General features: G+C 49.1%; 1 long non-coding RNA gene across 8 annotated transcripts in view; it reads right to left on the reverse strand.

Annotated features, from left to right (window-relative positions):
* Positions 1 to 18645, reverse strand: part of LOC102548175 (uncharacterized) — a 32907-nt gene extending 14262 nt beyond the window's left edge. For 4 of the 8 annotated variants that reach the window (XR_010066056.1, XR_010066057.1, XR_010066053.1 and 1 more), the window contains exons 1-2: positions 17903 to 18639; positions 6758 to 6818 (exon numbers count right to left, since the gene is read on the reverse strand). This is a non-coding gene — a long non-coding RNA (uncharacterized LOC102548175). Of the gene's footprint in view, positions 1 to 4354; positions 4442 to 4675; positions 4753 to 6757; positions 6819 to 17902 lie in introns of all 8 variants that reach the window. The other 4 variants (XR_010066054.1, XR_010066055.1, XR_005503395.2 and 1 more) reach the window with 4 other exon arrangements.
* Between the last annotated feature and the right edge of the window lie 3689 nt (positions 18646 to 22334).

Below are 22334 nucleotides of genomic sequence, written 5' to 3' on the forward strand. Positions count from 1 at the left end.
TTCTCTGGGCAGCCAGAGCTGACATAGACCTGCTTTAGTCCAGAGACACTTGCCCTCTCTTCCTGTGCCCTGCCCCTCAGCTCTCTTGGTCTCCCCCTACTTGCCTTCCCCCAGCAGAACCTGCTCTCAGGACACCACCCTTCTCCCATCCTCTTTACCTAGAGTCTTTCACAGTAGGAAAAGGAACTGGCCCCCAGATATGGTAAGACAGGTAGCCAGTCTCCCCGTGCTGCTAACTAGGTCCTGCTCTGCCCCTCTACCCTCTTTTTCAAGGATGCTTAATGTTAAAGGGCTTAGCCACACCCACAACCCCCATAGCAGCTACTGTCGTTGGTTAAAGCCAAGAAAACAGTAGGAAAAGTGGAACTTCGATAAGAGAGATAACAGGACTCCTAGGAAAATCGCTAATCCAAGTGACCCCAAGTGATGGTGCATCAGTACATCATCTCCATGAAACTCAGCCCTGCACGTGCCTCTGTGAGGCATACCATGACTTCCTGCAGAGAAAAGTGTCATTGGGACCAAATCCCTCTCCCGCTGCTCACCTGAGAGAACTAGCCTCTGGGCCATGCAGATGCCTGGGCATCCCACGGCTCCCAGGGGCACAGGTCTATGGGAAAGGCTTTGCCTTCACAAGTTACACAATCTTGCCAGCTTATACAGAATGAAAGACTGAGATGTAGCTGTTATCCCACCCATTCCCTGAGATGTCCCCTGAGAATAGAGAACCAGGCACTCTGAAGAAGACAATCCCTGGGAATTTTTCATGTTCCTGATCATCTGAAAAATTAGTCTTTCAGTGGGTGCACATATCTATAATCTAAAATAAAAACCTCGGTCTTTAAGATCCACTGAGAGGAAGCAAAATTTCCTCTGTCTGCAGAGGTCACCTTCGTCTGTGCTTAACAAGGGCAGTCTGGTGCCATCACCTGTACCCAGATGTGGACTACCCTCACCTACACACACACACCTACACATACACACACACACACACCTACACACACACACTGACACACACACACTGACACACACCTACATACACACACACCTACACACACACACCTACACACACCTACACACACACCTACACACACACCTACACATACACACACCTACACATACACACACACCTACATACACATACACACACCTACACACACACACCTATACATACACACCTACACACACACCTACACATGCACACACACACCTACATACACACACCCCTACACATACACACACACCTACATACACACACACTCACCTACACATACACACACACCTACATACACACACACCCCTACACATATGCACACACACCTACATATACACACACCTACACATACACACACACCTACATACACACACACACCTAAACACACACACCTACACACACACCTATACATACACACACATACACACACCTACATACACACACACACCTAAACACACACACATACACCTACACACACATACACACACACCTACACATACACACACACCCCTACACATACGCACACACACCTACACACACACCTACACACACACACCTACACATACACACACCTACACATACACACACACACCTACATACACATACACACACCACACACACACCTATACATACACACCGACACACACACCTACACATGCACACACACACCTACATACACACCCCTACACATACACACACACCTACATACACACACACTCACCTACACATACACACACACCTACACACACACACTGACACACACACCTACATACTCATACACGCGCGCGCGCACACGCACACACAAACACACACACACACACACACACACACACACACACACTAAGGTTATACATCAGAGCCATGAAGGAGAGACAGGGGTTTCCTGTGGGAAGACAGACAGCTTCCACCCGGAGAGGTCCCATTCTTCCACTACCTACTGGGCAGCACTGACATCACAACCCGGAGCCTGCAGTTGGAGACCACAGAATTACCACTCTGTTATGCAGCAAAGGAGGCCTATTTATTATAGGCCGTTGCCAGGGAAATGTTACAATATATATTTTGCTGCTGTTAGTCTTCAAAACTCGCAGGTCATTTATCAATTAAAATAATTTGTCCAGTGAATTGGTCACATTTGTCACAGTGCCAGGCGGGTGCTTTGGGGAAGCCGACATTTCTTCCACTTGTGTGCATTTATGACCCTGCTGCTCTGGCCCTGGGGCGTGAGTGCTTTTCTGGTGACTGCCTTGGAATTGTTAGTTATGCCTCAGGCAAGGGGAAAATGAAAAATACATTAAAAGGCACACACTCGGGCTCAATCAGACAGCAGCCCTGTGTGGGACTCGGCAGCTGGCAGTGCCCAGCACTTCTGAGGAATGGCTGCTAATCCTCCTCAAGATGGCTCCCCACTGATCTGGTGAGGCACTGTGATTGATGGCAAGCTCTGATCACTCCCAGAAGCAGCTTCCAGTCATTGGTCAAAAATGGAATGGCCAGATGAAGAAGGGCATGGTCTCTAGCAAGCCTGCTATTGGCAATGGCTGAAAACGCAAGGTAAACTGGATGCCTGCGTTCAGGACAGGCAGTAGAGTGTACAGGACTGTGAGCACAGCCACTGCTGACAGCCCAGGAGATGAGAAGGAGGAGCACCTAGTCAAAGAGAAGGTGTCTCTTTCTAGGACCCTTCAACAGACTCTGGTCAATAGCTGGGACATGTGTGGTCCAGGCCTCTTACAAGATACAGGTACCACCCAGGTGACAGGTGGCAGAGAACAAGAGCAGACCAGAAGCACCTCCCTCTAGAGTGCTGGGGCATAAAGAACACTCCATGCTCTCAGCCCATGTGAAGAGTACCACCTTCCCACATCTCATGGTGCTACCTGGCCATTGCTCTGCTCTGCTGTTATTGACCCTAAAGTCCTAAAGCCAGGATAACAGGTCTCTCCAAAGCCCTAGTAACCCTGGAAACCTGTGCCTCTTCAAATCTGCTTTCAATAAATTTTGATTCCAAAATCTAGACAAGTTAGAACAGACCATCTGGAAACTTGCTTTCATGGACCTCTGTTTTTCTAGAACCAAATCACAAGGCAGCTCTAGAAATGAGGGACTCCTGGAAACTGTGGTCTCAGAAACACCCATGTAAAGAACCCCAGGAGCTCAGCCTGCTGCCGCTGCACCAAAGAGATGAGCAATAGTGTGAACTCATCTCTGTCCTCCCCTATCCTCCTGCCCCAGCCTTTTCCCTATGCTAAATGTTGAAAAGAGGATTAGTTGGGGCACTCTAGGATCAAAGCCCACTTTGACCAAAGGATCAAGAGTAGGACGGAGGTCAGAGCAGACCCTCTAGAGCAAGATGAACATGGGAAACATCACTTTCCCCATCAGTCCTGGGTGGCTCAGTTGTGCCGAATGCCTAGCTAGTACCCATCACGGCTGAGGTTCCTGCCTCTTCTTCCGGTCAGTTCAGGAGTCAGGGTGGCCCTGAGGCCATCCTGGTTGCACTTCCTGCAGCACACAAGGGTGCATGACGAGTCTTCCCTGGCATCTGTTGGTGGGAAAAGCTTAACAAGGCACCAGGGTCCCACATTCTCCTGAAACCAGGAGGGAAATGACACACAGCCTCTCTGCCTTTGTCATTCATCCTCAGCACATACGAGATGTCATAGAACTTTATGGGTACTAAATCAGTTTTATTAGCCATATGATTTGATTGATCTTGTTAGACCTGACAAGAAATCAATTGGAAAAAATATATGTACCTTCCCGGAATGTGCTCTCTACCTTAAGGTAAAAGAACAACCCGACAAGAGCAGGGGAAGATCCACAGAGAGCCTTGTAAATTATCACCAAGTCCATGGCCCTAGGAAAAGGCTAGTTTCTGACCTTCAAAAACCAGGAGAAATGAGAAAGTTGGAGAAGAGTGGTCCCATAAATCCACTTGCAGAGGCCCTCAAAGCTTTAGCAAAGGTGGACTGCAGAGGTACCTACTCCAAGCCCCAAAGCCAAAAGAATGGCCGGCAGAGGCTGAAGGGTTCCTGAGAAGGCAGCACGTCAGTAACCAACAAAAGGGAGTAGATTCTCCCTGGCTGATACCATCCAGGCCCGGCCTTTCTCTGCCTGGGTAACCTTGAACCTCTTAATTTACTCTTAGACCCTCAGTGCGCTCAACTGTGAAACAGAAGTCCTGTGTAGTCTGCCTCCTGCTTCAGACAACCATGAATAATGGCGGTAGGCTGTCTTGATACGGTGTGCTAAGTACCCACACGGCCAAGGCACCTACAGGCTCTGTGTGAGCTCTGTACTCCCACTAGTCATGAAGCTAAACCAGCATGGGTGGCAGAGAGAGGTCTTCTGACTCACCAGAAAGAACCAGTGACAAGGTTCAGGCACCGAGTCTCCAGCTGTGACACATGCAAGCCATGTAACCTTCAGATCTCGAAGATGACCCTGCATAAGAATTGAACTGCTCATAAAGGTAGATTTTTGGACTCCTTCCAACATCCACTAAAAAGGGGTCCTGTGAGCTTAACCTCTTTCAGTCTCATCCTCACCCCAACCCCAGTGCTGCCTTGCTCATGGGGCAACACGGCTCTGCCATTCTCCTCAGTGTAGCTTTCACTAGAGTGGCTGAACTTCAAGAGTACCTGTGCTTGTTACTTCCTCAGTGTCGTGACAAAATACCTGACAAGAAGCGACTTGCAGAAGGAGGGGTTTGTTCTGTCTTAGGAGGCAGGCATGGTGGCAGGAACACAGGCTGGCTGGTCACATCGCACCCACACACGGGAAGCACACGGGAAGCCGATCACGAACAGGAAATGGATTCAGTGTAAATTTCAAAACCCACTCTGTGACCACTTCCTCCAGCAATACCTCACCTCCTAGAAGTCCCACAGCCTCTCAGTCCTACACCAACCAAAGCTCTTCAGCTTTTCAGAATGTGTCTATAGAAGGCAGGGAATGCTGATCAAGCTTGCAGGTTTGGGGTTTTATTTAGCTGTGTTCACTGCAATCTTTTTCCTAACAGTTCCAGATGAGAAAGTTGTGGCTGGGATCAAGAAGCAGCTGATAGGACACAGAATGGGCACTCAATCCCACAGGGAACCTAGGGCACCCTTGAACAGGAGAAAGTGAGCTTACATGATAGGGTGTCCAGATGGAGAGAAAAGAAAGATGGAATTAAAATGTGATTTCAGGGCTGGGGAGGTGGTTCAGTGGTTAAGAGCACTGACTGCTCTCCCAGAGGTCCTGAGTTCAAATCCCAGCAACCACATGGTGGCTCACAACCAGCTGTAAGGGCATCTGATGCCCTCTTCTGGTGTGTCAGCAACAGTGTACTCAGATAAATAGAATAATAAATAATTCTTTAAAATAAAAATGTGATTTCATCTACAGCTTTGAAATGACTTTGGCCACGGTGGGAGAAACAGCCCTGAGAATGACCCAAATCCAGTCCAGACACTGACAGCTTCATGTGCTTGTTAGTATTGTGTGTGTGTCTGTATGTGTGTGTCTGTGTGTGTATGCGTATGCATGTATCTCTGTGTATCTGTGTGGGTTTGTGTGTGTCTGTGTGTGTATGAGTATGTATGTATGTGTGTCTGTGTGTATATGTGTATGTGTGTATGTGTGTCTGTGTTTGTGTGTGTATGTGTGTGTGTCTGTGTGTCTGTGTCTGTGTGTGTATGTGTGTGTGTCTGTGTATATATGCGTATGCGTGTATCTGTGTGTGGCTGTGTGTTTGTGTAAGACAGGAACTCTCTGTCATTACTAGGAAGGATTTAGTGGACAACTGCTATGCTATAGAAGACAGCATTCTACAGACTAAATATACTCTTCCCACATAATCCAGCAAGTACAGCACTTGGTATTTCTCCAAATGGGCTGAAATTTCATGCTAGCACAAGAATCTGTGCAGAGACACTTAAGGAAGCTTTATGCATAGTTACCCAAACTGGGAAGCGAGCACACCTCCTGCAGCAGGTGAGTGGAGAGCTAACTGTGATATATCCACACTGCACTATTATGCAGTGCTGAAAAAGAATTGAACTATCAAGCCGCAAAAAGACAGGGAGGAAGCTCAAAAGCATAATGCCAAGTGGAAGAAGCCCACCTGAAAGGCTTCTTTGTGCTTCGGGAAGAGACAAAAACCATGGGAACCATAGAAATCACTAGTGGTCACAGGGGGTTTGGGGTGCAGAGTGTAGGCAAGAAGCTATCCTGCATGATACTGGGGTGGAATCATGTGTTGATGTATACATTGAGCGTTTGTCCAAGACACTGTAGTACAACACCAAGAGTTAATGATAGTGAGAAGTATAGACTTTACTTAAGGTTTTTAAATGTGATATTGGTCTGTCAATATTAATATGTTCCAGTAAAACAAGACAATAAGAAGGGCAGGTCGTGGCTCTATAGGAACCAGAAAAGTATGGGGAGTCAAAAGTCACTGGTATCAGTGGATCTCTAGATAAGAATATTTAGTGTTTATAAAACAACACACATGCACATACACACTTACACATATATACACACCAAAATACAAAAGGGAATATTTGGGAACAGGAGGGCTACTAAAGAAAGGTTGGGGAGATAAGAGAAGGTATTGGGAAGTGACTATGGGTCAAAGTGCATACTATACTTGAAGATGTTATTGCCAAGCCAATATTACACAAAGAATACATATCCATATAAAAATTAACTTTAAAAACACACAGTGGAAGCCTAAATGTAGATTTGGACTACAGGCAAGCAAACATGACCCACCTTCAGAAAAGCAGTGAGATCAGACGCAGTGCTGGGATGAGGTCAGTGTGACAGTCGTTCCCTAGGAACAAGAAACATGGGATGATGCCCCCTCCCATTCTTGAAGGTCATCCAGGAGAGGGATGTGGGAAAAAAATTCACCAAACCCTGAATATTCAGTCACTTTTTGTTACTACCTAGGGAAGAAAAGGGTGAAGGGCTCCTCTCATGTCTTTCCAACCAGGAGACCTAGAAAAGTAGCTGCCCAGAAGGTGAGAAGGTGCTGTGCTTTTGGTCACTTGTAGGAGGCTCAGTGGGGCCTCCTATGTCCTAAGTACTAACTACCCAGCCACCAACTGCGGCCACCATGCCCACACGGCCCCAGCCAGGAATAAAAGTAACACATGAGGGGGAGTTAGGAGGAGCATGGGGAAGAAAAGGAAGAGAGGTCACCATAGTTGGGGAGGAGGATAAGTAGGGGGTGAAGGAGGAGAGGAAGGGGAGGAAGGGGAGTGGAGAAAGCAGAATGTAGAGAGGAAAGGCCCCAACCGAGCTCTTACCATGAGCTCCTGGCATTTTGTTAGTGTAGTGTGCATATTATTTTATCTCTTCAATAACCTTCTGCGCAGGCATCACTGGCCCATCCATCTGGAAGTTAAACTGGTGGAAACCAATAAAGGTCTGAGAGAAGGATTTCTGAGAACTTCCTGGGAGCATCAGAAGGCAGCCTTCCACCCTCCAGGGTCTGGAGAACAAAGGAGGCACCACCTCGGCTGAGTCTCCATTACAAAACAGTGGCCCTTGGGCTCTGAGGCTGAGCTCTGCGTCTTCCCTGAAAAAAGCCTCTCCAGGGACCTGTGCTGACTTACACTGTCGCCATTGCTAACCGGCTGAGAGGCACTGTGCTCCACCCCATGTCCCGCCCTCTCAGGGTCCAGTGAACCATAATTAGGGGACACTGTGGTTACAGTTCTTCGCCAACTGGCGTGCTCTGTCTTAATGACCTTGCTCACTGAGAAACAATACCCTCTGTCAAGGGGTGGTCATCAATTTAGTACATCTGTGCTCTGGGTCTAAATCAGTCACCAGTGTTATGTGAGGCTATGATATGTCGGTCTGGAAGGGGGCCATACCTGGTTCAGGAGGTGACAGATTGGAGTCAGACTGTGAGTCTGGATTAGTGGGTGATCAATTCCCACTGACAGCAGTAACTACGCTTTAATGTGCGAAAGACCCTCTTCTAGATGAGGCGTGTTAAACCCCCGAAAGCTGTGTATTTACTTCCCTGGATTATCTATGCACACAGCCATTCACATTCACTTCGGTGGTTAATAATCCAGTTTAACATGCCACCCTTCCCCGACTCCCTCTCAAGTTTAAGGCTGAAGGACCCCTCATAAATGCCACTTCATTAGGAAGCAACGGGAATAACCCAACCAGAAACATTTTTTATTGATGAAGCCTGAGCAGAGAAGTATCAAGTTCACTTATCATTCCTCACAGGGGAATGAGACAATGAAATCTTTATTGGAAAATTCCGTGTGTCAGGAATGCACTTCATCTTGTCAGGAGAAACGTTAGCCATGAAAATATACAGCCTGCTATGATCGATGACCACGGAGGAAGGCCCAGCCCAACCACTGCACTGGCTCAGCACTTCCCAGTGGCTCTGTGTCAAGTGCCTCTGAGGTTTCCATCCCTTAGTGCCTTCCACTACTGAGGTTCCAGCCCCGTCCAGAAGCCCTTGGACACTGCGGGTATTCCTTGAGTCCTCAGTTCCCCTGCCCCATGCTACATGAATCTAAGTAGGAGCGGCTGTTAGGAATGAGCACCAGAGAACCAAAGGGAAGCAGGATCCACCCCACAGGGGCCACGATGGGTATGTGACACTACGGGATCCTTCTGCAGTTGTGATCAGCGAGCCAGGGAAGGTGGGACTGAGATGAGTCTGTAACTGGACACACTCAGATCCCTGCTTCTCATGGCCCACAGGTTCATTTTTAGAGGGGGCCTGGACAGTGCGCCTACATATTCTCTGTAAGATACACGAACTGTAGGCTTGAGGTGGGGCCTGCAGTTGTCGTGGCAGTGAAGCAAATCCCACAAAAAGAAGAGTGAACACCAGTTCAGACCAACTTCACCAACCAGCTCACACTCCGGGGACCTGCCGGGTGGCTCATTGTTAGCATATTTAAAACACGGGACAAGCTGAGGAAACATTTCCAGGCAACAATCAGCCCAATCAGTCCGATTCCAGGCGCACAATGAAGCTGAAGGTGTGACTACATAGAAACTCCTTTACAAAGCACATGTGACCATAAGGGTGGGTTCTACAGCTGAAAGGCCTAGACTCTAACGTGGTCTCCTGCAGCAGAGAGTCAGCAGGCCAGCGAGTACATGTGGCATCTCCCCTAAGGATGGGTAACACTCTAGGGAGGGAAGAATCGGGGATAAACATTCTGGGTAATTAGGGTGAGGTTTGCCTCTATGGCAAAAGGTTACCAGGTCATTAGCAAAATCCACTCTCAGCTTTCTGGATGGAATACAGGTATTTGACTTTATCTCCTCCACTGAGGAGAAGCCCCTGTGTGTTTAACATTCCTTGTTCCCTAGTGCTATTGTGGGCACAAGGACCTTTGTGCCCCACATAGGCTGCTCCCACATAGGCTGCTCAAGGGAAGCTCTTGGGTAGATTTCACCAACTCCCTCTTTGTTTGACAGGCACAGTCTGCAAAGACACAACATGACCTTCATCCCAGAGGAAAGGTCAAGGGAGCAGTGGAGTCCATGCAATACTTTAGCTCCCTTACTCACTTTTGTGAGCTCTTCTCTCTGTACCCCAAAGTTCACCATCCCCATGCTACCCTAGTCCTTCCCATCTCCAAGGATAATTGTGAACCTTAACCCCCAAGGAGGGATAAACACAACCCTTCCAGCAACAGAGGACACCTGTGCTTGATGGAGGAGCTTTGTCCAAGAAGCATGTTTACTTCTTCGTTGTCAAACTTGACTTTCCTGGGTCATTGGCTCCCCAGGTAGAAACACCTCCCCTCCTCCAAGGAAGCTGTGAATCAGGAAAAGACCTAAAGCCCACTTCTCTTTCCCCTTGGCAGGGACAGCTGGCCAGAGCGCTGAGGGCATGAACCCTCGTGCTGTGGGCTGCAGGGCATCCTGGAGTTTATGGGATGTTTGGCAGCATGTCAGGTTTTCACCACCAACACCAGTGGCACAACCCAAAAACGTCTCCGGAATGGGCCTGCAGCCCTGGCAGCCAACCCATCCCTGGCTGAAACCATGCCAGAGGCTGGTTCCATGCCAACAGAAGAGCACCAAAACTGGTAGAGAGCAAAACCAGGCTCATTATAGGAAATACGAACAGCATATAAACGAAGTCTAGGTTTGCTCGCTGAGAACTCAGCGAACTCCATGATGTCCAAGCGTCCAACATCCACACTATGGAGGTACATCCTCCCAGAGGCAGGAGAATCAGAGTTCAAGGCTATCCTCAGTTACTTAGTGAACTCAAGGTCAGCATAGACTGTACGAAGACCCTGGCTAAAATAAAACCCAAACCACCCCACCGTGCCTCAGCTCCCTCACTGCAGACTCACAGGACTCCTTAGACACTCCACTGCTCCAGCCAGGAACAGCCTTTCTACACAAACTGTTTTTGGTTTTAATAGCTCATAATTCCCAGCATAGAATATATGTATGTGCATATAAATGCATGTCTCTATATGTTCCTATCCAGACCGGGCCTGACACATATATATTTTACATAAATTTAAATCAATTTTATAGCCCTTTTTCCCACTTCATTTTGTATAGTAAGCACTTCCCATAATATCTATAATCTTTTAAATTATAATTTCTAACAGTTCAGAATACTCCCACGAAGGGTTTTATTGCAATAACATCCAATTTTATTTAAATATATTTTTATTAATTCTTTAAGAATTTCACATATACATACAGTATATTTTGATATTTATCACCCACTCCTCCTCCTTCTCCTAAGTCAGCCCCATACCTTCTTATTTCATCCCAACCTCACTTACCTTTTAAACAAAAGCAAAAACAAAAAACAAAAACATTTAGACAATATGTGCTGCCCATTTATTCATGGGTATCGGGCAACCTATCACAGACTACTTACCCTTAAAGAAAACTGACTTCTCCCAGAAGTCATCAATAGTCATTAGCACCTCAGCTAGAAGTGGGGGTTCACGAGCCCCTCCCCACTCCATTCTGAAATGTTGACTTTGTGAGGAAAATTCTGAGTGCTTGTGAAAAAACTCCAAGAAAATAAGGAGTCTTGTGACCTCAGTTTCTTTGAAACACAGAATAGTTCTTGCAATGTGTTCATGCTCCTTCCAGTGGTAGAGGAGTCAATCAAATGTTTAGATGCCTCTACAGATGTCTGCCACGTGTGGCTTGTCTGTGTGATGGCTTACTTTACTATGGGGACTCTTCCTAACCCTCAGAGCATACGTTGTCTGATGCTCTGAATAAAGTTGGGGATTGTGTGAGCCTTTAGTCTACCTCGTTTATCAGCTCTGTTCTCCCAGGGCCTTTAGAGTGGCAAACACTGACTGACTTGATCTTGTGCAGGTCTTGTGCAGACAACCACAGCTACTGAGTTCATGAGTACATTGGTCCTGTCATGTCTAGAAGATACTCAGCGCCTTCCTGACCCCTAGCTTTTACAATCTCCTTGTCCCTTTTTCTTCCAAATGGCCCCGGAGCCTTCAGAGAAGAGTGTGTAGCATACATGTCCCATCAGGAGCTGAGCTATCCAGACATTTATTCTTTCTACTTTTGTCAGGCTAAGCATTGAGTATCAGCCACTATACAAAAAAATTCTTGTATGAGAAGTGCTGAGAGCTTCACTTATAGATGGTTATAGAGTTAGGGATTTAGAGAGCAGTTTGGTAGTGTGTCCACTTAGCGAAATAATATTAGTAGGTTCATCCTTGGGGCCTGGGTGCTCCCCTAATATGGGTTCTTGGCTTGATTTGTAGTACAAAGCACGTGTGTTCCTTCTCTAGAGTGTCAGATTATTGAAGGGCAGCTGTAGAGAGATGAAGACAGAAAGAAAGGCTCAGTCTGACCTTAGGTGGGACCATGTTTATTCATAAGGGACAGTGTTGTCATCCACTGTGCAGATGGAGAAAATGTCTGCATAAGAAGATGGATTGTAGCCCCTGACTGAGATTGAAATGGCTTTCATATTCCTCAAGGAAGGCTGGGAAGCATGGTCTTTCAGTGGACAGCTACCATATGGCCTGCCTTAAATCCAGTCAGAAAGTGGTTGGTATTGAGTTTTAACCTGGGACCAGCAGTTGAGGTGCCTCTTTAACATTTCAAAGCATACCTGGACTCCAGGTTCTCCCAGCATCCCTCAGTCCCTACCTGTTACAGAGTATGACTAGCATAGGCCACCCTCTACACTGAATTCTCCAGCCCAGGGGCTGAGACGCCCTTCCCCCAGAGGCTCTTTCCTACACTGTCCAGACATTTTGGTTGCCTATTCTCTTTTGTTTTTGTTTCTTGTACCTATGGTCTCTCCCTCTTCCTCTCCCTCTCCTTCTCCCCCCTCCCCTCCCCCTTCCCCCTCTCCTCTTCTCCCCACATGGTTCAGGATCCTGACCACTCTGGACTCTTCCAGATGTATCTGCCTCTGGCCATGTTCTCTCACATATCTGTAATAAACTCTTCCACCATACCTAGGAGCAGTCACGTCCCTTCTCTTTTTACTTCTTTTTCTTTCATTCAGTTGGTTTCCCTAATAATATCCACACCACTACTACATCCATGGGCATGTCTTGCCACACTGGTCATTACTGAACCTGCCAGGGTTCACGTCTAGATAAGACTGCTGATTTTTCCCCTCAGCAGGCATCTTCTATGAAAGTCAACCATCAGAAAGGGAGCTTCCCGGTCAGTGCCAATGCTGGGCATGACAATGCTTATTTGTCCTCACGAAACCTTCTGTGTATCCAGGAGCCAAGCAGACAGACATGTCTTTGTGTGATGGCTCATGGATGCAAATGACTGCATCCTGAGGTCCCTCCTATGAATCTGACTTTTAGTATATTTGCAGCCAGGGAGGAGTACATGGAGAGTGACTTGAAACTTTCACCCGACTCCTCCTGTATGACATCACTTCTGCTCTCAGGCCCCTACCCAGAATCCTCTGGGACTGGGAAAGTCCTCCCTGAGCCAGGCTGGTATCTAACATTCATTAATTTTACCCAAAATAAGTCACTTGTTCCCACTGTTGAACTTTATTTTAAGAACCCAATTTCTGTGCACCAAACCACGGCTCTGAGGGATGACAGTCACTAGAGGTTCCTCAGAGAACCTCCAAGTACATAGGGTGAGTCTGTCAATCAGCCTTTCAAAGGTGTAGGGATGCTATTGGCCAGCCACATTGGAGACCACAAGTTATAGACATTGTCAAGGACAACTGATGCTCTCAATCTGTAACAATCTAGATCACAGTGTCTTACTGCAAGGGCTTTGGATCCCTGCTGGGAGTCTGAGGAATAACTGCAAGAGGTCTACAAATCTGTGCTTAACCGAAGCATTGATTGAATGGCAAAGAGCGAGTATTGATGGCACATCCTGTTTGGAAAGTGTGTGTTATTTATAAACTACAGACTCACTCGATGCATTCCTAAAGACACAGTATAGATCTGACTTTATAAATTGTCTCATGATACACTGTAACATTCAGGTTTTCAGAAGGAACAAGCAGATGACGCAGAGTGAGCAGATTAGAGACAACTGCTGCGGGGTCAGGAGGCAAATACACTACAGGAGCCTAATCTGACTCCTATCTGCCCACACTTGCCATTCAGGAGGCCATAACTTATGCACAAGATGATGGTGCTGACTGCAGGAGGACTCCACATTTTCACTTTGGCCCCTCAACTACCCATAGCTTATATTTGAATAAGAAAGAGCACATCTCCACTCTTGAAGTACATCTTCTGCTATATGAAGACAGTTTTTGGTTTTTTGGGGAGGGGGATTGTTCAATTATTACAAATTCAACAATTGTAATAGCTAAAGGGATGTTCAGTATGTTTGTTCTTTGTGAAGTGTGCATGTTCTTGCTGAGTTTGTGTTGCTGAGGGGATCCTAGGTTATGGTATCTTTGGACTGTGTTGTTCATGATGTTTTCCTGTTGTTCTGAGTGTCTGCAAAAGCTCTAGAACAGTCTCTTCTAGTTCTTGCTATTGCTACTCTCAGCCATGCCCTGACATTCCCCATTCTGTCCTGCTTGAGACATCCACCCTATAGCCTTCCCAGGAGCAGCCATAACTTGCATTGGCTTTTCACCCACTTGCTGTCTGTGGGGCTGCTCTGTCTTACCAGCGGCAGTCCCTTCCCCATCTTTACCTGGAATTTTATTTGCACTTCTTTTTTCTGTGTTTCGTGCTGTAGGAAAAATCACTGTGGAAGTAGCATGTATTCCTGGTTCTGAGGACATGTCCCTGTGCCCTTTGCACGGCTCTCTATGCTAGAGCAATATCCACTTCAGCAAAACACAATACACCGTCTGCTACACAGGATGCACTTTGCTCTGAGAGGAAGCTTGGCAGGCTTCGAGTCTGCTAAACATGGCTGTATACTCTGGCATGCAGCCTACATCCTCAAAGAATTTCTCCCCATTACTGACCCATAACCTTAAATCTGCATTAACTGGGAAGTCCCTCGGATGTTTGCTATAGGAACAGCATGTGGCAGAGTATTTGTTGTAGAAGGTCACCCTGCTTTCTAAAACTACTGAACAATTTTTGCCCTAGAAAATTGAATTTATTGGCTAACCTTGTCATAATTAACTCGGTAATTCTGACATAGCAATCTTCTGTGAATACAGTTACCCTTATAAAAACTGAATAGATTCTAGCTTATAAAACATTTTAGATTGTCTAGATTGTCTTGCTGTCAACAGAACAAGTGAGGTTTCAGTGTTTATTTCAGAAGACCATGTGAAACTCCAAGCCAGGATAGCCTGTGCCTCCCATGTTAGACCAGCACACACATCTTGCCCTGAAGGCTTAGGACCTCCTTTTAGCAGTCAGTCTTCATTTAACCTTTGGAATACCCTGAAACCTGACCATGTGCCTGACCACAACACCTTATGATAGTCTAGATGCTCAGTCACACAGAAACTCTTCCACTGGCCTCGCCCAGCAGTGAAGCACTCTCTCCCACTCCTTTGGTCTCTAGGCTTTGTGGCCTGGCCTGCCCTACACAGTGTTACTGGCTTCTTGTCATGCGGCACCAAGGTGCCTCCTAAGACGGGATCTTCCGCATCCAGTTTGATGATGCAGAGATGGGAGCAAGGAGGAGAAAGCAAGGGCAAGAAAGCACTGCTCACCTGAGACTACACAACAGCTTCCTGATCAGAGAGGCCTGGCCAGCCTTTGTTCTGCGAATATTGACTTACAGTTTAAAGAGTAGCATCTCCTTCCCCAGCACCACTGCTGAGTGATGTTGTCATGGGATCATCATGGTGTCCCAGTGGGATCATCTTGTAGCCGTTGTTGTGGCTTGATGATGTCATTACAGAGACATTATGATGTCCCGATGGGGTCATCATGTTCTGATGATGTCATCACGATGTCCTGATGGTGTCATATAGTGCCATCCCTACACCTTGGTGATGCCACCCTCTCCTCTGCTTCTATTCCTCTTTTTCCCTGTGCACTTTTCCTTTCATCACCGTGAATCCTCACCATCTTCAGCACAGCTTTTAAAGATCTATCCTCCTGTGGGAGGCTACACATACATTTCCTCAGCTCAGTATAACTTGTCACTAAGTATTTGTAATGAGCTGCATTCTGTTAACATGTGAACTCACTTCACTCCACGGCATTCTGACATTCTGTGCCTATCTGCAAAGCGGGGGACAGTAATGCACAGAGGAGGTGAAGTTGGGAGTCCATCTCAGACTCTCTGCAGAACACTCACTCATCCCTCACACAGTGGGTTATTTATTTTCATTGTTGTTTTAATGAACATTAAGGCTGCATGTGATAGCTGAGAGATGTATCTAATCAGGCCTTGTCTGAATTACTTTTCATGGGAAAACCTGACACATGGCTGTCCAGGAACACATCTCTCATGTGAAAGCAGAACTTCCTACTTGGCCAGTGAGTCCTGCTGTTGGCCTACGGGAAAGAGCTGTCCTGTGGTTCTCATGCTGGCTGCCACTATGTGGGCAATGCACCTATCAAAAGAGCATTTAGTTGTTGACACACATAGCACTGGATGTGAGGAATAACCAAAGCTCTGAGGCAGGGCTGACCTAGAAAAGACACCTGTTCTTCCAGTTACAACAATAGCCTCAGGGGGTCAGGGGCTGTCTGTCAGCTGTCTGGTTGGCTAACTACCCTCTAATGAGAGAAGGACAGGTACAGAGCAGCCATGAGGAAAAGCAGAGGAGGGAGGCAGTGCAGTGAACAGGCCAAGCTCAGAGGCACAGCCAGCCGTGACCCATATGGAAGGCCTGATGACCCAGCTCAGCCTGGACCTTTGACACTTGCCATGCCCTTTCTGTTGGCACAGTCTCTCATGCAACCCAAATTGCCCTCATGTGTGGACTTGCTTTAGGAGCAGCAGTATATATCTCTCAGTCAGACATCGTCACCTAAGACATACCAGTACCTAAACCATATCCCAACAGTCTGTTCTAAGGAGCCAGCAAGCCACACAGCAAGTTGAATCTACAGATTCCTTAAGGATCAACCAGCAGATCTTCTTCCCACACCATGCACACCATGAGCGCCATCACATCCTCCCAGCCCCTTCACGATACCCACACAGTCCATCTCGCTCCCCCAAAGCTGAGCATGTTACTGCACTCACTACCTTCTACCCCTCCACTGTCCCTCCACTGCCCCCATGTCCTACAGCTACCAGAACCTTCACACTCTGTGGGTCCAGACCCATAGCCACAATGAGCCCCAGCATTTCTTGCACACCTGTCACCCCACTTTTAGGACCACAGAACATCCCTTCCCTTTTGCCATCTTTCTATTGTACCTAATAGCAGAAGTGAATAGAGTAGCCAAGACCTGGGGAACTTGGTAGCCATCTTTAGAAACACAAATGGGTAGCAAACTGAGACTCGTGGTGCAACCCTGTCATGCCAGCTACTCAGAAAGCTGAAGCAGGAAGATCACAAGTTCCAGGCCTGCCTGGGCTATAGAGCAAGTTCAAAGCCAGCTTGGACAACTTAATGACACCTTATCAAAAAGACTGGGGCTGCAGCTTAGTAGCAGAGAGGCCCCGGGTTTAATCCTAGCACAAATCAATGAACAAATCACAGAAAGAAGCCTGGAAAGGAAACCCACTGTGTCAGGTGGAGTTGAGTAGTCTCAGAGGCTGCCTTCTGAGCAGGCTCAGGGAGATGATGCCCAGGGAAACAGAGCTTTTAACCCAGTGAGTACAGCAAACATTTCACATGGAGGCCCCTTGGGCTGGGAGACTGTTTGTTCTTGGAAGCTTTCCAGAGCTTTCTGACAACAACCAACCTCTAGAAGCATGTAACTCTTCAAGGGAGCTGTGGCAGCCTCACACTTTCTAGCCAAGATCTGGGTAGCAACTCAGGTCTTGTGAGCATTTCTGATGATGCATTTGAGAACTACAATCCTGGACACCAAAAACAGAACACTGGAGATCACAGGGCACTCAAGGCCAGGGCAGCCAGAGCATCAGAGCCCAGACAGCAGAACAGGGAGCAGTGGCGTGCAGCACAGGGGAGAGCTGGGAAACAGCTGGGTTTGTTCATGTGTGACTTGGGCCCACCACTTCCTATGAACCCAGTCCTAAATAAGTCATTGAGAAAGCAACTTGAAACCTAAGTATTGTCTGTGGCTTTAAAGTGAAATGTCTGGGCAGGTGAGTTGATTCCAAATAAAGCTGCCAAATGTGCCAGGGCTACACAGAGAACCCTTGTCTCAAAAGAACAAAATACAAAAAGCCTGCCAAATGTTTTCCAAACTCCAAATGCCTTCCTAAAACCACACATTCTCCTGTTTTACACTGATGTCACCAGACCCTCACCAAATACCTGCTGGGCTGAATTAGGGTTCCCTAGAGGAACAGAGCCAGCAGGATGAATATATATAATGTATTAAACCAACTTACCTTAAAATATCAACGCCAGCTGAATCGCACCTGAGAGGCTAGGATCCTGGGAATGGCTGGTCCCTGACAATGAGGCCTTTGCAATTGGAGTCATCCCAAGGCAGCTGTCTCTCACCCGGGAGGTTGACAGCCCAGCAATGCTGGGGTCATTAAGGCTGGATACCTCAGTAGTCCCAATATGGCACTAAAAGCCTGGAAAGTTCCTGGGAAGCAACTGATCCTTAGTCAATGGTGGAATGTGTCAGTCATGGAATCAGCAACTAGGCAAATCAACTCTCTAGCAAGGAGGGAAAGCCATCCAAAGTCAGGGTCCCTTGCCTTGCTCTTTTCATCTGGGGTGCTGCCAGGAGGTGCACCCACGCCTGGGGTGGGACTTCCTACATCAGTTAGCAGCTAGGAGAAAGCTTCGTAGGTCTGCCATAGGCCCAACTGACAGCGGCAAGAGATTGAGGCCTCTTCCCAGATAGTATGTACCAAGTTGACACTAAAGCTATGACGGTAGCCAGCCTCGAGACCTCACTCTTGGAATTTAGATTTAACCCATCTCATAAGGCAAGGATCAGGTGAACTATATGTTTTCCCATCTGAAGGGACACTTGGCTTCGAGCAGCTCTATCTCAGGAACCACCACAGATTGGGGACAAGGTAGGAGGAGAACGTACAGCTGAAGGAGGAGACATGATGTGGGGCATGATGGGAGGAGGGGCTTGATGTGAGGCATGATGGGAGATAATGGGAGGGGGCATGATGGGAGGAGGGGCTTGATGTGGGGCATGATGGGAGGAGGGGCTTGATGTGGGGCATGATGGGAGGAGGGGCTTGATGTGAGGCATGATGGGAGATGATGGGAGGGGACGGAGGGGCTTGATGTGGGGCATGATGGGAGGAGAGGCGTGATAGGAGGACAGGACACCATGGGAGCACAATGGGAGGAGGGGGCATGCTTGATGGATGGAAGGGGCGTGATGGGAAGTGGTGTGAAGGGAGGAGGGGGCAGGCTGGAGGAGTCACAATGGGAGAGGGGTCCTGATAGGTGACAGGAAGAACAGACAAGACACCCTTATTCTATACTAGGAAGCCACACTTGTACTCCATATGGCAGAAAGAAATCTGCCTATACCGTGGAGTCTCTTGTCTGCCACCAGACTCTTGCCCTGTCCTCTCCAGGAACGAAGCAGGCACACAGCAAAAGAGGGGAGCAGTCTAGCTCCTCCAGCAGCCTCTGTGTATGCCAGCTCCCTAAACAGCACAAAATCCTGCAGAGCAGGTCCAGTGTTCCCACTGTGCCTAGCAAGATGCTGAATGAGCCCCTCAGGAAAGGTGGAAGTTGGCACAAGGACCAGCCGGGTGCCGGTGGGCAGCACTGTGATGCCGTCCAGCACTGTGGCTCAAAGTGTCTAGAAACCAGGAGTAAACACTCGATGTAGAGGCAATGTCAGAATTGCAGAGCAAACCAAGCTGTGTCCATAGCTGTGGTGTGGCTATGGCTGTGGTGAGGCTGTGGCTGTGGCTATGGTGTGACTGTGGTGTGGCTGTGGTGTGGGTGTGGCTGTGGCTGTGGTGTGACTGTGGTGTGGCTGTGGCTGTGGTGTGACTGTGGTGTGGCTGTGGCTGTGGCTGTGGTGAGGCTGTGGCTGTGGCTGTGGTGAGGCTGTGGCTGTGGCTGTGGTGAGGCTGTGGCTGTGGTGTGGCTGTGGCTATAGCTGTGGCTGTGGCTATGGTGTGACTGTGACTGTGGTGAGGCTGTGACTGTGGTGTGGCTGTGGTGTGACTGTGACTGTGGTGTGGCTGTGGCTGTGGTGTGACTGTGGTGAGGCTGTGACTGTGGCTGTGGCTGTGGTGTGACTGTGGTGAGGCTGTGGTGAGGCTGTGGTGTGACTGTGGTGTGGCTGTGGCTGTGGTGTGACTGTGGTGTGGCTGTGGCTGTGGTGTGGCTGTGGCTGTGGTGAGGCTGTGGTGAGGCTGTGGTGAGGTTGTGGTGTGGCTGTGGCTGTGGCTGTGATGAAGCTGTGGTGTGGCTGTGGCTGTGTCCTTGCCTGTGACTGAGGTATGGCTGTGGCTATAGTGAGGCTGTGGTTGTGGCTGTGGCTATGACTGTGACTGTGACTGTGACTGTGGCTGTGGTGAGGCTGTGGCTATGACTGTGACTGTGACTGTGACTGTGACTGTGACTGGCTGTGGTGAGGCTGTGGTGAGGCTGTGGCTGTGGTGAGGCTGTGGCTGTGGTGAGGCTGTGACTGTGGTGTGGCTGTGGTGTGACTGTGACTGTGACTGTGGCTGTGGCTGTGGCTGTGGCTGTAGCTGTGGTGAGGCTGTGGCTATGGTGTGGCTGTGGCTGTGGTGAGGTTGTGGTGAGGCTGTGGCTGTGGCTGTGGTGAGGCTATGGCTGTGGTGTGACTGTGGTATGGCTGTGGCTATAGCTGTGGCTGTGGCTATGGTGTGACTGTGACTGTGGTGAGGCTGTGACTGTGACTGTGGCTGTGGTGTGACTGTGACTGTGGCTGTGGCTGTGACTGTGGTGTGACTGTGACTGTGACTGTGGCTGTGGTGTGGCTGTGGCTGTGGTGTGACTGTGGTGAGGCTGTGACTGTGGCTGTGACTGTGGCTGTGACTGTGGCTGTAGCTGTGGCTGTGGCTATGGTGTGACTGTGACTGTGACTGTGGTGAAGCTGTGACTGTGACTGTGGTGAGGCTATGACTGTGGTGTGGCTGTGGTGTGACTGTGACTGTGACTGTGACTGTGGCTGTGGTGAGGTTGTGGTGAGGTTGTGGCTGTGGTGAGGTTGTGGTGAGGCTGTGACTGTGACTGTGGCTGTGGCTGTGGTGAGGCTGTGGTGTGGCTGTGGTGTGACTGTGGTTGTGGCTGTGGCTGTGACTGTGGCTGTGGTGTGGCTGTGGCTATGACTGTGGTGAGGCTGTGGTTGTGGCTGTGGCTGTGGCTGTGGCTGTGACTGTGACTGTGACTGTGACTGTGGCTGTGGTGAGGTTGTGGCTGTGGTGAGGCTGTGGCTGTGACTGTGGCTGTGGCTGTGACTGTGACTGTGACTGTGACTGTGGCTGTGGTGACGCTGTGACTGTGACTGTGACTATGGTGAGGCTATGACTGTGGTGTGGCTGTGGTGTGACTGTGACTCTGACTGTGACTGTGGCTGTGGTGAGGCTGTGGTGAGGCTGTGGCTGTGGTGAGGCTGTGGTGAGGCTGTGGTGTGGCTGTGGCTGTGGTGAGGCTGTGGCTGTGACTGTGGCTGTGGCTGTGGTGAGGTTGTGGTGAGGCTGTGGCTGTGGTGTGACTGTGGTGAGGTTGTGGTGAGGCTGTGACTGTGACTGTGGCTGTGGCTGTGGTGAGGCTGTGGTGTGGCTGTGGTGTGACTGTGGTTGTGGCTGTGGCTGTGACTGTGGCTGTGGTGTGGCTGTGGCTGTGACTGTGGTGAGGCTGTGGTTGTGGCTGTGGCTGTGGCTGTGGCTGTGGCTGTGGCTGTGACTGTGACTGTGGCTGTGGTGAGGCTGTGGCTGTGGTGAGGCTGTGGCTGTGACTGTGGCTGTGGCTGTGACTGTGACTGTGACTGTGGCTGTGACTGTGACTGTGACTGTGGCTGTGGTGAAGCTGTGACTGTGGCTGTGGTGAGGCTGTGGTGTGGCTGTGGCTGTGACTGTGACTGTGACTGTGACTGTGGCTGTGGTGAGGCTGTGGTGAGGCTGTGGCTGTGACTGGCTGTGGCTGTTGTGAGGTTGTGGTGAGGCTGTGGCTGTGGTGTGACTGTGATGAGGTTGTGGTGAGGCTGTGACTGTGACTGTAGCTGTGGCTGTGGTGAGGCTGTGGTGAGGCTGTGGTGAGGCTGTGGCTGTGACTGGCTGTGGCTGTGGTGAGGCTGTGGCTGTGGTGTGACTGTGGTGAGGTTGTGGTGAGGCTGTGGTGAGGCTGTGGCTGTGGTGAGGTTGTGGTGAGGCTGTGACTGTGACTGTGGTTGTGGCTGTGGCTATGGTGTGGCTGTGGTGAGGCTGTGGTGAGGCTGTGGTGAGGCTGTGGCTGTGGTGAGGTTGTGGTGAGGCTGTGACTGTGACTGTGGTTGTGGCTGTGGCTATGGTGTGGCTGTGGTGAGGCTGTGGTGAGGCTGTGGCTGTGGTGAGGTTGTGGTGAGGCTGTGACTGTGACTGTGGCTGTGGCTGTGGTGAGGCTGTGGTGAGGCTGTGGTGAGGCCATGGCTGTGGTGTTTCTGTGGGTAAGGCCCTTGTCTTATTCAAAGAACTAAAGAAGCACATGCAAATAACAGAGAAGTGGGGGGGGGGGGTTGTTCAGAAGCAAAATCAAAGTACAGGCTGGATGCGCTGAGAGAGCATCAGGTTCCCTGAGCTGGGGTGCTCCAGAAGCCTTAGTCACAGCCTGGAACGTCTGTTTGAAGGGCTAGGAGGAGTGAGATTTTGAGAGCAGAAT

The sequence above is a fragment of the Rattus norvegicus genome, chromosome 4 (genome assembly GCF_036323735.1).
Source record: "Rattus norvegicus strain BN/NHsdMcwi chromosome 4, GRCr8, whole genome shotgun sequence".
In the NCBI taxonomy this organism is placed as follows: Eukaryota; Metazoa; Chordata; class Mammalia; order Rodentia; family Muridae; genus Rattus; species Rattus norvegicus.